Genomic DNA, 21,489 nt, shown 5'->3' with positions numbered 1-21,489 from the left:
ATAAAGAATGACAGTATAAGTTATACTATAACCATGTAATGAAGACACTAAAAAAAGATTTCTATCAGTTCTCTTGTGGTGCAGTAGATTAAGGATCCAGCATTTTTACTGGAGCTGCCATGGCTCGGGTTTGATCCTTGGCCCAGGAACTTCCAAAATGCCTCAGGTGCGGCCAAAAAAATAAATAGATAAAAATAGAATAGGTTTGTAAAGAATTTTTAAGGTCACAATAAAATATATGTACTATAAGATAAGTGAATAATTTGAGACACAAAACAATGTATATAAGGGAATAATAGTTTGAAATATACAAATATATACATATATCTCATACCTATGTCTCACATGGTTAAAAAATAGAAACTGACCCAAATACTTAGGATTCTTAGCTCTAGAAAGCAGAAGAATATTTAATTAAAAATACTTGTCTACAATGTCCATGTTTTAATATTAAAGAAACAAAGCTGAATCAATACCATCAAATGAATTATATTTATGATGAAAATTGTTAGCCGTCAGACATGGGCCCAGTCCTCCGTGTGCAGTACAGCCAATCCCCAGACCCTGGGTCTTGGGGAAGGCCAGTGCAGTGTTTTCAGCAGGGCCAAGCGAGGCGTCTGAGGGGTTACTGCTCAGAGGACCCCAGCTCCCCAGCGCCCTTCAGGGGAAGGCCTTTGAGGACAGCGTGAGGGGAGAGGGTTGCTTGTTGTGAGGTGTTTGGTTAGCTTGTGAACCTTCTCTGGTTGGCTGGTGGTAAGATCATCGGGAGATGACAGCACCAACCGTCTGGTTCCCTGGGTCTTCAGGTAACTTCTTGTGGTTTCAGTATCTGCCGAAACGCTCAAGGATGTGGTGGCTCAGGACATAAGCTGTCACCCTGGAAGAGGAACTAAAGGTCTTTGACTTTTTTTTTTCCCCCGCTGTAGAGTATGGGGACCAAGTTACACATACATGTTACACATACATGTTACACATACATGTTACACATACATGTACACCTCTTTCCTCCCATTGTTCTGTTGCGATGTAAGTATCTAGACATAGTTCTCAATGATCTTTGACTTTGTTGACTAGCTGAACGGTTATTATCTTGTCTGGCTCAACTGTTTCCTTTTGTTTCTGCATTTTCTCGCTTCTCTGATTCAGCGTGGTTTTTGGAACTTGGAACGCTGGAACTCTCACGATAGCCGAGGAGGCTAAAGTTTTTCTACAGATGAGAGGCAGGTGGAGGACACTAAGAGGTCTCTCCTGGGCAGGCCCTGTAGGGTTCTGCTTGGTGACAAACCGATCATGTTATATCAAAAATTAAGGACCTTTCTAATTTGAAACAGACGAGGTGACTCAATGCCTTATTTATTTAGCCTTTTTTTTTTTTTTTTTTCTCTTTGAAGTTCAGAAGCAAAGCTGTAGGTCATCCACTTGGTGAGCCTCAAAGAAAGCCCCTTAAACAGCGTCCTGTCCCTTAGGCCCGTGTTCTGATTCTCCTCAAATACAGTCCAAAGTATCTCTTTGGTGAAGCCTGTGGCAACTCGAGGGTTAGGGCACTGATACTCACCCCGTCCCCCTATTGCCTAACAGAATCCACCAAATATTTTAAAAAATATATACAATGCAGATGGGGTTAAATTTTCTTTTGAAAACAGAGTCCATTGTATAGAGAAATACCTAGGAAGTAGGCGCTGAATTACTTTGAGTGAAAGCTTAACATCAGATAAATACAAAAGGAAATGCCACCCAACCCGTGATATTTATACGGAAAATTAAAATCAGCGTCAATGACAGGCATGCTGTGAGGTAAGCTTACGGCTCTGTTGGGGGTTGTGGGGTACACCGTAAACTTTGTGCGCTGAGAAAATAGCATTTTGACTATTTTTCCCCTTAGGGAATTTATGATGGAATTTGGAATTCAGAGTAAATGCTAAATCTCTCTGTATCTAACACTACTTTTTCCCCAAAGATGCAAATGCTATAGACCGAATACCAATACCCCCTCCCTCCGTCATACGTAGAAATCTAACCTGAATTCAGTGATGTTCGAAGGCTCTGTGTTTGGGAGTTGGTTAGGTCTTAAAGACAGAGGCTTCATGCATAGGACTGGTGGGCTTACCAGAGACCCCAGAAAGCTCCCAGCCCCTTCTACCATGTGAGTGAGAACCCAGTGCAGAGCCAGCGTCTATGAATCAGGAAATGGGCTCTTACAGCACACTGAATCTGCAGGCACCTTGATGTTGGACTTGCCAGCTTCCTAAACTGTAAGAAAGATTTTGTGTGGTTTAAGCCACCCAGTCTATGGTATTTTTTTTTTTTTTTTTTTTTTTTTTTTTTTTTTTTTATAACAGCCCCAGAAGAGACTAAGGCAGATGCCAAGGCATTTCTCACATCTTCGTTCAGAAGCAGGTGAGGGAGGAATCACCCAGTTCTCTAAGAGAAAGACTGTGAATTCAATGAAGAAAAATGAAATAATTCTGTGTAGTTCTGCAGCTGTGGCTTGATATGGATGCAACTAGGCACAAAAGGTGGAGGCATGTGTGGGCTCAGGGACACCGGTCAGCAGGACTCCAGGTTGCATGCAAACGTGGCAGTCGGTGGCCAGGAGCAGCGTTTTGCAAACTCTGAGTAAAATACAAACCTTAACCGGAGAAAGCATTTTACAAAAGCACACCAGAATTGCTTGGCTTTCTCATTTGCCTGTCGATTGCCCGTCTCCAGCTCATTATTCAAAACACTGTAGGTGTCCTTAACCTTAGTTAGCCAGGTAAGAAACAGGCTCAGAGAACCAAATCCACAATTGGAGCACGATTTCTGCTCCCTTGAAATTTCCAGTCTGGCAGTAGAGATAAGTTTGGAAATGAAGGAAGCAGCCAGGCTTGTAGACGTGTGATTGCCAGATGGCCCGTGATGGTGTGTGAAGGTGCTTCGCTGGAAACCAAAGGAAATTTATCCTGTCAGCTGCTGACACAGTTGCCCATGTTCCTAAGCCTCAGAATTTTTGTACACCAGAATCAGGGTGTGAGGTTTGCTAAAAACAAGGAATCTGAAATCTGATGAGAAGTTTAAGGTACATTTTGCACATATGTATTTTTAGCCAAATCCCTGGCTTCTGATAGACAAGATAGTGAAGATAACTCACAGGCATAGTTTTCTTTTTTCCTTTGGTGACTCCTTTGGCATGTGAGCATTCCCAGGCCAGGGATTGAACCTGAGCCTCAGCAGCAACCTAAATCACGGCAGTGACAACACCAGATCCTTAACTTTCTGTGCCATAGTTTTCTGAAGTGGAAAGTTTTGTAGAGAAGATTAGCTGTGGAATAGCTAAAGTTCCATGGACCATTAGATTATTTAATCTCTCTGTATCTCTGTCTCCTTATGCATACAGTGAGGAAAATAATGCCTTTCTGCTTTGTCTTAAGGGAAAAAAAAATACGTGTGTTAAGACATGTAAGGACAATATATATGTAGAAAGAATTAGCAGAGACATAAAATCATTTATATAGCATTTATTGTAAAAACACATACTTGAATCATAAGGTGACATTGAGCAAACTAAGGAGTAGTCTACAAATCAGTGGACTTCCATCCGCGTTTTCTTTTCAGTATCATGAAAGACAGAGAAAAACTGAAACGATTGCCAATTTAAAAGGGAATAAAAAGACATAACAATTTAGTGTAATGTGCAATCCTGGCTTGGAAATTAGACCAGGGCAAGAAGGCTATTAAGAGAATTAATTGAACAATTGGTGAAATTTTGATAAAGACTGCATTGAAGATATCAGAATGCTGTCTCTGCTGATGTCCTGATTTTGATGTTTGGGCCACACATACATGTCTTACTCAAGACCTACATCACCTGGGTCCCCCATCAAGGGAGGAGTTGGTTCCCAGACGTGGAGCGTGGAATTAGCAGACAACCTGCATCCTCCTTCAGGCTCCAGCTCAGCTGCTTTGAGCCACCTTGAATGGCATGAGGTCATCTCCTTTGGGGGAGTTTCAAATCCAGGGACTGGGAAAAGTAATGCCTTGGATCGGATGAGCGGTTCTCGCAGGAGAGCTGCCTACACGCCGGCCAAAGCAAACAAGCCAGCTGGTATCACAGTGTGGCTTCCTCTGCCCCGTCTCACTTGCTGCCTCTTTCATTCAGTTGATGACCCCCAATTAATGTCTTGCACACCAAACTATTTCTCAGGGTTGGCCCCCAGAGAACTCAACTTGCACAGTCACTGCGGAAATGGATTTGAGAAAGGAAGCGATGAGGTTAAGTTCAGTGTTTGATCAGAGTTTGATGCCTCTCCTACTGGCAGGGAGGACCCTTTCACTGTCGGCTGGGGGAGTGCAGACAGCATCTCACACCAGGGGCCAGTCCACTTGCTAAGACCCACTTTGGTCCACCCATCTTGAATGGGGAGGATACAGTTTATATGGACTGGAACCTGGAGGTGCTTGGTCAAGGGATCAGGGCATAAAATTGGATTGGAAAGAATTCGTTGCCTTGGGAGAACTGTCCTGAGATATACAATTTCATACCCTCGAAAGGACACCACGCGTGCACTGCCTGGTCAGGCTTGTATTCACGCTCTTGGAGAAGCTGGGTGTCAAAAGGGAAAAGGGGGCTGCAGAGATCTCAGGGAACTTGAGATGATTCTCTTCTGGGAGCTCCACGCCCAGCCTCAGACCTGGCACGCAACCCAGGAATAAACAGTGTCCGGCACTGTTTACGGGAAGTTAACGTCGCTTAAATTGTTATTCGGCGTGCATTGTTTGCCGTTTTGAAAGCACTGTAAGGGCATGGAGTCTGATGTAGGCTCCAGAGCTTCTTGATCCATCTGTCACTAATTAAAAAGAATCCCCAAAAAAGCATATGGTCATGGAACTATCAGGAAAGATGAATGAACGGAAGGGAGTGTACACTAACTGCAGATCTTAATAATGCTGTTTTCAGCGAGTGGCTGGCACGTTCCAAGGGAAGATAACCTGAAACAAAAGCTATCCAGAGCATGTATGGTACTGCGGCTTTATTCCTCTGTGTGTTTTAACGCTGTTTCCTGACACCTACGCAGATATTATTCTGTAGAGACTCACCCGTAGGGTTTTCTCAGGCTTTCTCTGAGTAAATACTAAACAAGTATATGAAGCTCTGTATTTACTATAGTTCCTTATTTTCTGCATTCTTGATGCTCTGGCGTTTGGGGCTTTGCAGACCTGGAAAAGAACTGCCTTTCCAAGGTTTAACTCATTCCTGGAGATAAACAACTTGCCTTCCTGTATGTCCTTTGTTATAGACTGAACATTGCATTCCCCCCAAAACGCGTATGTTGAAACCTAACCCCCAGTGAGATGGCATTTGGAGGTGATGCCGTAGGGAGGTGACTAGGTCCTGAGAGCAGATGCTCAGGAATCAGACGAGTGCCTTTGTAGAAGAGACCCCAGAAATCTCCCAGCTCCTCTGCTGTCTGGGGACATGGTTGAGGACTCAGCCATCTATGAACCAGGAAGCTGGTCCTCTCCAGGTGCCATATCTGCCAGGGCCTTCCTCTTGGACTTGCCAGGCTCCAGGACTATGAGCGAAAACAAGCAGTTTACAAGCCGCCCAGTCTGCTGTACTTTGTTATAGTGGTCCCGAAGGACTAAACCACCCTTACCATGCAAATCATCCACTCCAGAGTTCATTGTCTCCCACGGGTCTCATTTTATATGACTTATAATACATTCCAGGACACTCTCCCCTACTCTAATCACTTCAGGGCTAGTATAGGGCCACCAGGGAACTTATTCAAACTGTCCATCAAAAGTTTGTACTGCTTGCTTACCTGGCTTTGCCTGTTCCTTTTCCTGGAAAACTGCCATTAAGACTCCGAACCCCAGGAGTTCCCTTGCAGTTGAAGGATCTGGGCTTGGTGCTTCCTGTGTGGTCTGCGTGGAGGGCCAGGCTTCCTGTGCCAGGGGACTCTGGGTACCTGAAAACGTCTTCCTTGTTGGCAGTCATTTCCATCTCTGTGTGTCTCGCTATACTTGCTCAAGTCCGGGTACGTTTTCAGACCAGCCTGCTTTCAAAAGTAAGCAGACAGATTAAGGCATATATATTTTAGAAATCAAGACATGCTGGCTAAATAGAATTTTCTGCTTGGACTGTGGATTCTTTTAAAAGCTATCCTTTTTATTTTTGTGTATTTATTTTATTTAAAAAGTATTAATTTGGGAGTTGCTGTCATGGCTCAGTGATAATGAACCCAACAAGTATCCATGAGGATGCGAGATCGATCCCAGCCTCACTCATTGGGTTAAGGATGCAGACGAAGCTTGGATCCCATGTTGCTGTGGCTGTGGTGTAGACTAGCAGCTACAGCTCCAATTCAACCCTTAGCCTGGGAACTTCCATATGCTGCAGGTGTGGCCCTAAGAAGACACACACACACCAAAAAAGTATTAATTTGGCAGTAGGGTAAAAGCTCTCTAATCACTGATGACTATGTAAAATTTCCACTTTAGGAGTTCCCTGGTGGCACAGCAGGTTAAGGATCCAGTATTATCACTGCACTGGCTTGGGCTCAGATTGCTGCTGTGGCACAGGTACCCAGGAACTTCCACATGCTGTAGTCTCAGGGAAAAAAAAGCCACATTAGATCCAGAGGAATATGTAGAATATAAGGGCAGTGTGGTCCCCAAATGGGATTAGAATTAAAAGCTAGACAAACAGAACACAAATAATTTACAATGTCTAGTTCAAAAATAGCCAAAATTTGAAAATTTTATTGACACTCATAACTGTAAAACATTTCCATCTTTATTTATCTATTTATTAAAGGGCTACACCTGTGGCATATGGAAGTTCCCAGGCTAAGGGTCATATAAGAGCTGTGGTTGCTGCCTGTGCTATAGCCACAGCAATGCTAGATATGAGCCCGTGTCTGCGACTTACACTGCAGCTCACGGCAATGCAGGATCCTTAACCCACTGAGTGAGACTGGGGATCAAACTCACGTCCCCACGGATACTAGTCAAGTTTGTTACTACTAAGCCACAACCGGGAACGCCTCCATTTTTACCTAATCTGCCAGAATCTTTTAAGCATATCTCTTTATGGCATTTACACCCCTTTTATCTCCTACCAAACCCACTAGTATGTGGGTCTTGTGGCATCTATAACACACAAAGCTCTTGAAGAGTATAGGATAATCCCGGATTCTTGTTTTCTTGTGTTTTTTTTTTTTTTTTTTGCAATGCAAGTACATGACTCAAGCTTTGATCTCAGAGGATATGTATCAAGAAGGCATCCGTTTCAAAGAAGACTGTCTCAAATAAACACACTGCCAACCCCAGGACCAGACTGAGGGCCAGGCCACCTCCCCCCACTGAGGCTCCGTCATTTTATAGATCTCAGTTCATTGAAATGACTGGCCCACTTATTTGGGCCACTTATTTGTTTTTGTTCTTGTTTTCTCTTCTCACTCTTTAAATTCCTGCTCTTTTGTTTAAATTCACCAATGAAGAGGGAGTCCTTTTACAACCCTAAGACCCCACCCTAGACCCCAATGAGAGCAGAACCCCAGGCTCACACATACTCTCCCTCTGTATACACCCAAGCTGTGCTGTATAATTCCTACATCTTGTAAGTAATAAACCTTTATTTTTTCAGTTTCCTGATGGTAATTGCTGAATGGTGTCTTGCAGTCATAATAAGAATCCTAAGGATTGGTCAAACCACAACATTGTCTGTTGACAGAATGAGACCAGCACAAAACACAGGTCTGGGAGACAATATGGGGCATTAAAAAATGCATAGTAATTCAGATGGACTCCTGGTTCTACCACTTAGGGGCTCTGTGATGTCACTAAATAATTTTTATCCTCAATTTTCATCCTGGTTATAATTTTCATAATAGTATATCTTTCAACAGATTCTTGGAAAGATTAAATGAGCAAATGCGTGTAAAATAGATGAGACACAGCAGGTGCTCACTAAACGCTCAGATTTCTTCCTCTTCCTTCTAGGAATCTCAGATAATCGCGAATTGAACAGTCTGCTTAAAGGTGGTCGCATAAAGCCCTAGTCGTTTATGTAGACACAAAGATAAATTTGCTTCTACACATTTATGGGCAGAGGTAGAGGGTTTGTGTTAGAAGGCATACCTGCAATCGTTAAATCTCTTATAGAAAAAAAGCTAATAATACATACATGAACACATGCATATGTAATGCATTGTATATGTGCATGTATACATGCATGTATCATATGATGATATGAAGTGGATACATTAAAGAAATGTGTATGTTGCGAAACTGTGCAGTTTGGTGAAGCGTATCCCCTAAGAGCTCACAGCTAGCAGTGTTTTTCAAATGTCCAGCATGTGCCATAGACTACTTCCTTGTGAGGTACGTGCTGTCATTGCAGCTCTCTTCTTGCTCAGAAATGCAAAGTGAGTGACTTTTCCATGGACTACAGCTAATAATTTTCTGAGAAAATGTTTAAGCCCCATCACTATGGCTGCAGAATCCAAGACAATGATACCCCTACCAAGCCCCCATCACTCCTATGCCTAAGACACGTTCTTCTATATTCTTCTACCTGTGAATTTGTATTTTGTGGGTATGTATGTTAAATATGCCAACCTTGATGAACCCACCAGATGTTTAGGAGCTCCCATTCATTCCGAGCTCTGTCATGTGCTTGCTTTGAGGCTGGGGAGCACGTTGTTGTGCCACAGTTTGCAGGTGTCTCCATTGCCCCTTCTTGTTCCAATTTCAGGCTGTATTTTAGCCTCTATTTTTAATAGAGTTTCATTTATTGGTTTTTTTTTTTTGCCCTTTTTTTTTTTTGGTTTGTACTTATTGTGGCCAGTTTATTAAAAAAAATTGCTTACTCCATGGCCATGAAGATGTTCTCCTTCGAATTCCTCATTTGCCTTTCCTACGAGTCGTATTGACCTAGCTCCATCTAATGAAAAGACTGCCTTGCTCCACTGGACTGTGTTTCACCCTGCTCCAAAGTCAGTTGACCATGTATACATGTGGGTTTGTTTCTGAACTCTCTTATTTTGTCTCATGGATATATTTTTATTCTTTTTCTTCCTTTTTTTGGGCCTTTTAAGGCCACATCTGCAGTTTATGGAAGTTCCCAGGCTAGGGGTCGAATTGGAGCTGCAGCTGCCAGCCTACACCACAGCCACAACAATGCAGGATCTGAGCTGCATCGGTGACCTACACCACAGCTCACAGCAATGCTGGATGCTTAACCCACAGGATCTAACACACATCCTTCTGGATACTAGTCAGATTCATTACCACTGACTGAGCTGCCATGGGAACTCCGATGTATTTTTATTCTGATACTGACACTGCACCATCTTAGTTGCTATTGCTTTGTGACATGGAATGACATTTGGTAGTAGGAGTCCTGGCATTTTTTTTTGTCTTCAGGATCATCTTGATTATTCTTTATCCTTCCCATTTTCATGTAAACTCTAGATGAGTTTGTCAGTTTTGACATGCATGCATGGACACACACACAAACACACAAACTGAGGTGTTGATTGTGATTTATTGACAGTATAGATCAACTTGGGAAAATTGATGTCTTTATAACATTGAGTCTCTCATATATATATGTACTTGTACTTTCTGATGTAGTAATCTCACATATTTTCCTTGGATTTATCTTTAGCCCTTTGATAATTTTGACTCCACCTAAAGTCATGTTATTTTTGACATTACAGTTTCTATTAGTCTGATGCAGATGACAGATTCATAGACACATACTTAGGTGCCGTTGGCTTTGCATTCAGCAGCCTTACTAGTAAACCTTTTGAACACCTGTTCTATGCTGGCTGCCAGGGCTGGGGAATGTGAAATCGATTGTACCCCCTCTCCTCGAGCAGCTCCCAGTTCAGAAGGAGAGACGCTTCACACAAGGATGGGCTCCAAGGATGGCCAGCAACCTCGTGACCGTTTTCTCAGGAACACAGATCAAAGAGCCTTATCCACCCCCTTGACAGAGAGATGCTCTTAAAATGTTTCACTTATACCTCATGTGTGATCTCTGACCCCCCTAGAAACCAGGGTAGGAATTGTGCCCTTCATTTTATAGTTGAGAGGATTTCTATTTAACATAGTAAGATTTGAATTCAGATTTGGGTGATTCCAAAAACCTCTTGGCTTTTTTCTGAGAAGCTGATGCTGTTTACCTGTGACAGAAACATATAATTATTCATAAACCTTTTTTAAAAATCATCTTACTCTTTAAATTGGGGGAATTGCATTCCAATGTGTTGGCTAATAAATAACAGGCTGATGAATACACTACCCCAGAATATGAAATGACTGTCCTTTTATTACTAGTAGTTATCATTTGCACTGTCTAATCCAATAAACACATCTCACATTCGTTCCTTACAGTTTTGCATAATATTTTATATCATAATTATAACTTAATCAAAACTCAGCCTTATTAAAAACTGCCAAGCCCCAGCTGTTGATGTGGTTAGTTTTCCCCCTAGTTATTTGGATCTTAAGTTTATCTCTCCATTTAAAAATTATTTGCAATTGTCCTCCTTAGGGAGAATTCATGGCCTTATAACACATGGGCAAAAATCTGCAAATACTCAAGGGTATCAGTGCAATGTTTCCTATTTAATTTGCAAAGTGCAAGTCTGTGTCCAAAAGTTTGGAGGAGGCAGGAAGTGTCCCTGTCTCTGTAGATGACTTTTTGAGAACCAGTATCTGCATATCTTATGTATGAACACGGCAGGTGGCACTGCATAGTGTACCCATTTACACAGGTTTCCTGATGACCTGGACATTCTAGTGAAGGTCTTTCCTTCTTCTGAAATTCCCATTTGTATCTTTCCTGTGACACCCTCCCTTTCTACCTTACCTTCTGGTTATATGTGTTTTGTAAACAACACACAACCAGTGAAGAAGGCTGACTTGAACTATTTCAGCTCTTCCAAGTGTTGTCTCCATGATCTTGGGCAAGAGAGGTTATCATCAAGCTTTAGTAGATGTATAACCTCCCTTAGAAATTTGAGTTGCTGTGTGAACTAAAGGCTTTAATATGTTTATATTTATTTCTGAGGACTATCAGATAATTCTCATATTATCCACTAATCTTCAAATTAATTGATAACTGAAACTGTGACATATTCATCATTATCTTTCCCCCCTCACAATTACTGCGGCAGCAGAAAGAAAGCAGTGGCAATTACGAAGAAAAGGCTAATAGAGTTCACTTAGTTATTCCGCGTGAACTAAGCCATCCCATCAGATGCTCAACTTCTCCTTTAATAAATTGTAGCCGTTCTTCAAAAGTCCATGAAAAGCTATGTATATCCATCTACTCCCCTTTCATCTAACTGGAGGTACTCTTGCTAAAAGTAACTTATCTCCTGTATCTATCTGTTGGGAATTATTCTTCTCGACCCTTAATTATACACTTGTATTCACAATTGATCTTTCTATTCCATTTAAGCTGATTGAGATTAGGTGCATATCTTACTGTTTATCCAATACTGGAAGCCCCATTGGTCCAGGGTGATGCCATGGGATTAACTGTTACTTTCAAGTTGTGCATTAGTAAGTGTCAGCGCCCCCATAAACACTCTATACTCGACATCCAAAAATACCAGGGGCAAGAAAATAGGGTACCTAGTTTAGGTCTGTGATTATGCACTAAACCTCTCGAGTGTGTAAGTTCATACCTTTCATAAGTTATTGTAGCTATTATTTCTTCATATATAGCTCCCATCCCTATAGCTCCCTCCTCTCCTTCTTCAGGGTCAGTATATTAGATCATAGGTATGACCGACCTAAATGACTCTCTCCCTGAGTTGTTATTTTAGGTTTTAGGATTTTTCCCCCATCATTGTGTTTCAGTTGAATAGTTTCTCCTGATCTGTCTTCAGGTTCAGTATACCTTACTTCTGTTGTGGCTGATCTGCCGACAAACCCATTCAATAAATTCTTAGCTTCAGATATTGCATAATTTACTGATTTGGAATATCTATTTGATTTTTTAGATTGTTTCACTTTTCCATTGAAATGTTCTTTTCACCCACTTTGCCTTCTTTCCCACTGCTTTCTTTCACATCATCCAAGTTATTTTTAAAAGCTTGTCTAAGAATTCCAATGTCTGCACTATCTGTGGGTTCACTTCGGTTGTTTCTTTTTCTCTTCATTGTCATCCATCTGCTTTGCCTCCTCCTATAGCTAATGTTTTCATTATATTTTTATAATGTGCCAGATAAATACATAAAAGAGTCACAAAGGACCCACATGAAATGTTCACCATCTAGAGTTTTTCTTATTTCTTTTGGGTAGATAGGAGCAGAGGCTGATCTCTGGATTGAGATAGGCTGGAATGGTTTTGCATTTTGTAACCAGATTTTTGAATCTTGTTCAATTATTACAGATGATACCTTCCTGGACTTTTGTTTAAGGGTCTTGCTGGTTTCTGCATCCCGCGCCCTGAAAGTCCTGGTGATTTTAACCCTAATTCTTTAGCTGGTTGCCCACAGTTCCAAAATCTTGCAGATATCTTGAGAGAGAGATTAGTTTGTTTATTGCAGGCCCCCTCCCTCTTCTAAGCACTCGGCCTCCCTGGCTCAGTTCCTCAGCTTCCTGCATCACTAAAGGGCTCTGATTATCCTATGGGGGAAATTTAGATTTGCATTAAAGGCTCCTCTAGTGCCCAGTCTCTTTCAGTAACCCTGCACAGCTGCCAACCCTTTTCCTCCATTGGACTCACCCACTATGGTCTAAGCCAGATTCTCCATCTGAGCTCAATATAGACAAATGGCCCCAGGGGTAAAATGGCTGAAGAAAAACCAGCTTACCTAGGAAGGGAGCTTCTCTCTCTTCAATTTTTTTTTAAACTTTTTGTTTTGAGATCATTTTAGATTTAAAAAGGAGTTGTAAAAATACTATAGCTAATTCCCCTGTACTCATTATCCTCTATCCAACCACAGAATATTTATCACAATTACGAAAATAAGCATAATACAACACAGTTACCTAAACTACAGACATTTTGGGGGTGTTTATCAGTTTCCAGTAATGCCCTTTTTCTGATCCAGGACCCTACCGTGTGTTTAGTTGTCGTGATACCTTAGGTCTTCCAATCTTTGGCAGCTTCTCAGTTTTCCTTGCTCTTCATGACTCTTCCTAGGTAAGCTGTAAAGTGTTTGGTCAACTACTTTGTAGGATGTCTTTTTTTTTTTTTTTCTGTTGTTTTTGCATGGTTTTTCTGGGGTTATGGATTTGGAGGAAGAATACTAGAGATAGGGTGCTCCTCTCCTCACTTCATACCTGAAGGTAGAGGTGGGCATATGCTATCAACATGACTTATCACCGGTGATACAACCTTGATCACTTGGTTATGGTAGCACAAGCCAGGAGATGCACAGATGTGTATTCACCTGTGCACATACACGTCTATAATTAATTCTGTATGTAGGTAGGAATCTGTCTATCCATTTATGAAAATAAACCCGAGTTTTCACTGTCCCTCACTCTAATCTAATACCACAGGGTTCAATCTACTTTCTCTTATTTATTTGTAACTTCTTAATCTGACAGCATAAAACCTGGATCGCCATTGTTTAAAATTTCTTATTTGCTCATTCCTTGTATGTTTGTAATGTAGTTTCAGAATCGCTAATCTGTACCCTTGTGAGAAACAAAGTTACTGTGTTTATGAAAAGTTCTTTTGCTCTTTGTCTTGTAGTTTTCAGTGAAACAATTATTTCCCACTACACCCTCAGTTACCCTCTTTCTTTCCTTCCTCCTTCGTTGTGGTTACATGATGCATGTGTAGTAGAACTGAAGTCATTTGTCCCGGTCTGTGTTGCATGCTTCCTCCCCAGTCCCAGTTGATTTTTGCTTTAATTTACTGAGAATAAAATCCTTTTTACTTCTTTGTGGTGTGGCAGGCAGCCTCAAGGATGACTCCAATGATCCCAATCTCCAGGGATTTTTTCCCATGTAGTCCCCTCTCCTGGATGTGGGCTGAACATATTGGCTCACTTCTAATAAATAGCCCAGCAGAAGCAGCAGAGCCTAGTTCCCAGGAAGCTGTGGCTTCCATCTTCCGTGTCCTCTTTCTGCCTCTCTCTCTCTGAGTCCTCGTTCTGGGGGAAGCCAGCTCCCGAGTTGTGCGTGGCCCTTTGGAGAGTGCCATGTGACAGGCATTGATTTTCCATTCCATAGCTAGTAGGACCTGAGTCCTGCCAAGAACCATGTGAGAGTGAGTTTCGAAATTGTATCCTTGTGGGAGTTCTCTGGTGGTCTTGTGATTCGGATTAGGCGCTTTCACCACTGTGGCCCAGGTGTAACCCCTGGTCCAAGAACTGAGATCCCACATCAAGCTGCTGCATGCTGCAGCTAAATAAAAATAAAAAACAAAAACCCCAAGGGAATTAAATTCAAAGGCATACAATCACTTTGCATAATTATTCATTCCCCCCAAAAAATTTAAAAAAGAAATTGTATCCTTGTGCCCTACTCTATCCTTATAATAATCACCTATATTTGTAGAAAAATAGATATGGAAATCACAGGATAACAGAATAGAATACCATCTCAGCACTCATTCAGAAGCACAATTTAATATGATTAATAGTAAATATTTAGTAGCTGTAAAGATCAAGGTCAAATGCAATGAAGGAATATAAGTAAAATTCTTAACATGTGGTCAGATGATATGCTCAACAAATGTTAGCTGTCCTTACTAACATTTTTAGTAATTCAACAATGGTATGTACTAGGTGCTTTGATAAGTTTATGTAGCACTGGGAATGTAGCTAAACTTGGATAAATAATCCTATCCTTACATCTATACCTTCTATCTATATGTTCTAGACAAACTATAAGTTAAACTAACAATTATTAAAAAAAAAAAGCCCAAACTGTGGTGAGTGTTTTGACAAGTAAAATACACGATGCTTATCATTAAATTATTGTTTAATGGTCAACCATTGATGAGTTACTAAAGAGAGATTTTCTGCAATCTGACAGACACTGGGCAGAAGGCAAATTGTCCCATCATTTGTGCAATTGTGCCTTTTCTGAGCTGTGCTTGGAAAGGAAGTCCTTTTCTCTCTCTTAGGGGGTAATTGGCTCATGAGTAGTAGAGAGATGACTGAGACAAAGACCCTTCTTAAAAGAAGTTCAGATATTATACGGAGAAACAGGAGGACACGATGCAACTAGGAAACTGGACAGCAAAATGATGACAAATGGTGGTAGCTCAAAATGTGGAGGACTTCAGTAAGTTTAGGGACAATTCCCGACTCAGGGGACAGTAAGAGCCATCTCTTACTGTTCAGCTTGCTAAATTAAAAAGAAAAATGTTCCATTGTTACCTCTTTAGGAAAGAATGGAATGGTGCGCACTTAAAAGTTTAACATTTTAAAACAGCTTTTCCCTACTTTAAGGGGAAAGCCTCAGCTACTCGGAAAACTTGCTGTGGTTGGAACTCTGGGCTGCTCCCCGTCCACTGCCCCCCTGAAAATTTGCTCTACAATTGAGGGTGACCAGCTTATCCAGATTTGCCCAGGACCCTCCCAGTTTTAAAACAGAAAGTCTCACATTCTGAGAAGCTCCTCAGTCCCAACCAAACCAAGACATGCAGTTTTAGTTGCTTTGGGGAAATCTCAAGTAAGGAATTCTCTTTGTTATAAAGTAGCATGATACAGAGAGATTCCATCTAGGAAGAAAAAAATAAGAGTATCATAAGTCTGTCTTCACTTCAAGACCCCCAGGAGTAGATAAACTCACAGACCAGAAAAAAAAGCTCATTGTCCAGCGAATTACCAAACCGTTCTGAATATTGAAGAATTCTCTAGGGAGAATCTCTGCAGTGGAAAAATGAGAGCTCCTAACACTTCCCCTTCTGAAACGGAGATTGAACTTCTTATTACTAAAATGCCATATGTTCCATTTTTGTTAACATGAAAGTATCTACTTAGAAGGGGAATTGCTTTTAAAAATTTTGTTTGGCTAATATTTTTATCTTCCCCTTTCCTTTTTCTGTTTATGGCTTAATACATTATCTGTCAAATAATATATACTAGGTAAATGTCTGCAGAGCATGAATGGAAAGAAAGCAGATAAATTTTAAAACAAGTGAATGAATAAATTAAATCAGTGATTTCTGTGGGCTTTTAGGTTAGTATGAGTGTTTTCAGTTAGACCAAAAAAAAAAAAAAAAAAAAAAATCAATTAATGGGCCAGCAGAGAAATGTATGTCATTTGGATTATTTTGAAAAAATCTCCCACCATGTATAGATTGTGTGACAGTTCTTTGATGTGAAGAGATTGCACAGCTTTGTGCATATTAAAAGGGACGATCTTTAGGTAAATGAGGTACAATTGATAATATAACTACACTTTTGCCAGTTATGTTAAAAAGATGGACTAACTGTGCAAAGACCCGTGGATACATTGCAGGATGGAACACTGTCCTCATTCATAGAGTGGCTGGAGAACCTTGGCCTTGTCTGTCTTCCTATAAATCCATCATTCCCACACTCTCATTTGCTTTTCAATTTCTCTTTATTTTGATCCTGAGAAAAGGCCATGGAGTGGGAATTTCATCTTTGTTACCTGTTAGCTGAGCGACTTTTAGGTAACTTAACATTGTAGGAAAAGCCACATGGATTGAAAAAATATGTATAATAATATGTAATATTTGAGCTTCTCCTGATTTGAGTGGCTCTGGAGACCTCAAGGTGTAAAGTTTAGAGGAAACCCCATCGTCTCGGCTGAAGGAGTCTTCAGTGCGTAGCTATTGCCAACCATACTACTGGGCGGTTAGAGTTTAACATTGCCGTGATTGAGCATTAAGATAAGCTTAGTTTAGACTGAAGTAGGAGTAGGATTGTTGGAGCTAAGAAACAAACAAGCAGGCAAACAAAACAAGCAGCAAAATAAATGCCGTGGAGGCAGTGTGAAGGCTAGTGAGGTTCGCGCCCCACTGCACCACTGGACTTGAACCACCTTACAGAGAGGGTGGAGGCAGACCCCTTGAAAAACTGCATAGGTGGCAATGGCTTATTACTATGCTTCTTCACAGTCCTCCCCTAAGATAGGGAGAGAATTGAGGCAATGTGACTGCAAAAATAGAATGCGTACATGTATGTGTAACTGGGTCACCATGCTGTATAGGAGGGAAAAAATGTATTGGGGAAATAACTATTAAAAAAATAATAATAATAAAAATTATTAACAAGCAGAAAAAAATTAAAAAAAAAAGTCAAATTGCTCTTAAAATTCTGGAGCAAGAATTGGGAAAGATTAAATAGGTCAACAAAAGCTAAAGTGCCAGTGGCCTTGAGATCTCAGTTGGGTTTCTGATTAGATTCAGTTTGACCTCTTCCTCCAGCTATGCCAACCCAAGTAACAAATGCTAAGGGGTCACTTATGTTGTTATCAGTCTCAATCCCCCAGCCACACCCATGACTGCCTAAAGGCTTGTCTTCCTTAGAGAGGACTCTGCACCAGTGGGCACAACAATTCAGAGTTTTCTGATCATTTTGAATGTTTTATTTTGAGACTCAGAATAACTCATTGACAGAAAAAGGGATAAATGCTCTATTTTTTTTTTTCTCTGACTAGAAAACTACCTTCCCTAACCCCATCTTCTAACTTCATGGCAATTAACAATTTTTCCTTCTGGATTCAACTTAGATACGTCTCCCCGGATCTCTCTAGATGGAATGAATTGCCTTATTTTTATAACTTGAGTGCCTTTATAACTTGCTAAACTTCTTATTCATTTTCCACATTCAGACTTTAATACATTTGTGACTTGTAATCTGTAGTTATATTTTCTTAAAAATAAAATTGTCTTACTAGAATAACTACACAGAAACCAGAGCTACGTTCATTTTTTTTTTTTTTTTTTTACTAAATTTTAGTTCCTATCACACGGGCTGCTACATAATAGGTGCCTTAAAATATCACTTTAGAATAAATAAGCGGATCCCAAATCAATTACATTTATAGTCAAGGGAAATTGGCATTCAGAGAACAAACTGCTTGTTCAAAGTCATACTTGGAAAATGTGAAAAGTGTATGTTTGAACCCATCCCTTCTTGCTCAGATGTCAGTGTATTACCTAATAGCCTTTTTGTTTTTCAATGTAAAGTAGAAAAGATAACATGTGGGGAAAAATATAATAACATACATTAAGATTTCGGAGAAATGAATGAAATTTTTAAGTCCAGTAGGTCTGAGAATAGCCTCAATCCTAAAACCCAAGTTTAATTTCCTCTAATTCTTGAACCAAGTTCCACAAAAGCAATTATCACATAATTTGTGATTTCTTTCCCAAATGAATGTTTGCCCAATACTCCCCATCAAAGATCTTATATGCATTAAATATTTATGCCCAAGCTGTTACATAGAAGACTTGAGTATATACTTTGCTTTTAGAATTAATTTATTTCTCATTTTTTTAATGCAATGTAATTAGCTGAATTGCTCTTAGAATATAATCACTTGTTATATATTTGAATAAGTTAATCATGGATTTGAGGAAGTGTGACTGGTTTATAATTACCCAGGAGCCTGAAATGTTCTTTTGGGCTAAAGGAATACAATCAAAGTTAGTGGCCACCCAAATGGAATCACATTAAGTGTGACTTAGTGCAAAGAGTCACTCCTGGAAAATGGGCCTTGTTTATCTATTTAAGTCAATCACAAGTGAAAGTGAGAGGCTTTGAGGGAAATCCCTTAGATCATTGCACATCTGTAGGCTAGGCAGTGTGAGCGGTAAATGAGCTTGCAGACTGAGAGACAGAGTGCATACTGTGACCTTGGTCAAGGTGATTATGAGCGTGCCTAGACTAGATCGCCTCTGAAGAGCTTCCGTAGGCACTCCCCTCATTTTGTGATTTTTATTTTCAGTAGAGCATATGCTCTGATAGCACATGAGATGAGCCTTCCCTGTTTGCCTAAAGATTGATAGATTCCAAACCAGATCCGCATAATGATTTCTTCCTCGGTTTTCACAGCGAAGCTAGGGGGACGGATGTTATCCTGCCCAGTTTATACGTTAGGGAATGAACTGAGATTCAGAGACGGTCAAGGCCTGATGCTTAGCTGTCCCAGCCCTTCCCCCCAGTCCTGCTACTTTCACTTCTGACCTCTTTGAAAAGCAGAATTTATCTACAGTAAACCAGATGGTTTGTCACACTTTCCCCCTTTCAGATTCCATCTGTAGAGTACCCTTTAACACTTTCAAATTCAACCAGGAATTTTGGCCACGTCTATGACCAGTGGTCCTGCCTTGCTGATTCTCAAGAGGAACAGCATGGGGGAGGGGCTTCTTGCCCACTGAGAGCTGTGCTGGGAGCACCTTTATCCTGGAGTCAGTCTTGATGCCGTTTGCACTGAAGCCCTTGATCAATCTAAAAACAAGTAAAGGAGCTCAGGATGGAGAAGTTTTGAGGAAAACATTGTATTTATTGGCATATTCACAGTGAAACTAATGCTACAAAGTAATGAGATTTTTAATATGACCCAAAATCTGGCACTGATATGTTACATTTTAGAAAATAACTTATCTATGTTCAACTATTCAATTGTCAAATAATTACATAACATGGATACCATGCATCAAGAGAATACCTACGATTTATTATTTGCACCATGCCAAACAGTGAGCTAAGTAATGTTATATTCACCATTGCATTTAATTCTTCACATTTCCCTTTAACAAAGGTATTATTTCACAGATTTTATAGGTAGATCAAGACTAAGACTAAGACGAAGTTTATGTAGCTGAACATTTTATATGTCCTGGGTCAGTGGTTCCAATCCTGGCTCTGCATTAGAGTCATTTTGGAAACTTGAAAAAACACAGTGTCCCACCTCGAAACATTTTAATTTAAATAGCCCACTCACTGCACCCAGTGGAATTTTAAATGTTGACTACATACTGCAACCAGGTGGAGAACTAATGTGTTTAGATGATGGTTAAGCAAAGGTGAAGAGGATCTGGCTCCGAAGGGCTTTCAGCATCGTAGAGGCTGACGTATCCTGTTGGCCAACAATAAAATGTGATAAACCGAGCAGGAGTGATGTGCACATGCTTCAGCAAGAGACAGAAGATAATGTCATTTGCACAGTTTCGTTAATCTTGCCCTATTTTTTTTTTCCACCTGTAAATGAGGAGATGAAAAGGTTACTGAGAGATTAAGCTGGAGACCTTATGTTAAAGATCCCTAGGACTGCACATAGGAAGTGACAAAAGGTGGATTTTCCTTCCATGTTTACCAAGTGCTGTGGAGGCCCCCGTTTCCATCTGTGACATAGTGGTGCTCTAAGGACCAAACAAGACCGTATGTGACAAACCTTTTGTAAAATGCACCAAACAAATGCGAAATAGGCTTATGATTCTCAGTATCTAGGCTGGCAGATATAAAGGGTCCTTCTCCATGAATCAAGTTCTCCTGACATCTTAGTCCCCTCCTGGGTGACTTGTTTTGAGGTGTATCATGGAAATTCTTTTTATTTTTTTTAGCATCCTCTTTAAACTCTCCAGAACTGTGTGCATTTGGTTTCTCATCCTGAAATCTCCATTCATAGTCAAAATAAGGGACAGTGGGGCTGGACTTGATGCTCATCCTTTGGAGGTGGAATAAGTCAGAACCTGAAAAATTCTCACGGCTTCTTATTTCAGCTGTTTTTGTTTGTTTGTTTTGTCACTTTCAATTATCTTTCCTTTTCCACCCCAGCATCCTGGTAACTGAAGGCCATAGGCATGCTGACTTTCTCTTTTAATTCTGCAAAATACCAGATCTCTATTCTGGAGAATTTCGCTGACTAGAGGCAGTGACCCACTTAAATTTCATTTCATCATTCTTTTTGAACTCCCCAGGACTCTTAGGAGGAAGGAAAAAACACCACCACCACCACCACCACCACCACCACACACGCACACACACACACACACACACACACACGCAGACAGCACTGTTCTTTCAAATGACTTTTGCATACGTTTGTGGATGAAATATAAATCACGTGGACGAGCAGATGGAGCCTGGGCCTGGGTCAGTGCCCTGAAGTTCGCTCCTGTGTTTGCGAAGTTCCCAGGCCTCAGGAGGGCTGGGTTTGGAGGAAGAAGGGTGGTGGGCTGTGGAGGCTTGAAAGAGGTGTGAATCCAGAGGGCGCTCTCCAGGAGCAATTATGCGGCCAAACTGGAGCGTGAGGCTCAGCGTGCAGATCCCTTGAACACAGTCTCCTCACAGGTTACGTGTTCTCCGCCTCCCTTAATCAGGTGGTGATGCCAGGCTGCTTTGAAGAAGACAGCCAGGTCCTGAGGCTTCCATGGCTCTGACTATTATTTTTGACACTTTTGAGACTTGTCTCTTTCCATGGATGTAGGAAATGAATTTGTATCAATATAATCATACTCAGCAACTTCTATTTATTTATTAGGTGTTATGTACTTTTCAGTGCATTATGTATTTGGTGTATCCATATAATATATTGATT

Source organism: Sus scrofa, chromosome 4, assembly GCF_000003025.6.
Source record: "Sus scrofa isolate TJ Tabasco breed Duroc chromosome 4, Sscrofa11.1, whole genome shotgun sequence".
NCBI classification, from domain to species: domain Eukaryota; kingdom Metazoa; phylum Chordata; class Mammalia; order Artiodactyla; family Suidae; genus Sus; species Sus scrofa.
The sequence above is the reverse complement of the archived record's forward strand: the minus strand, read 5'-3'. Positions refer to the sequence as shown.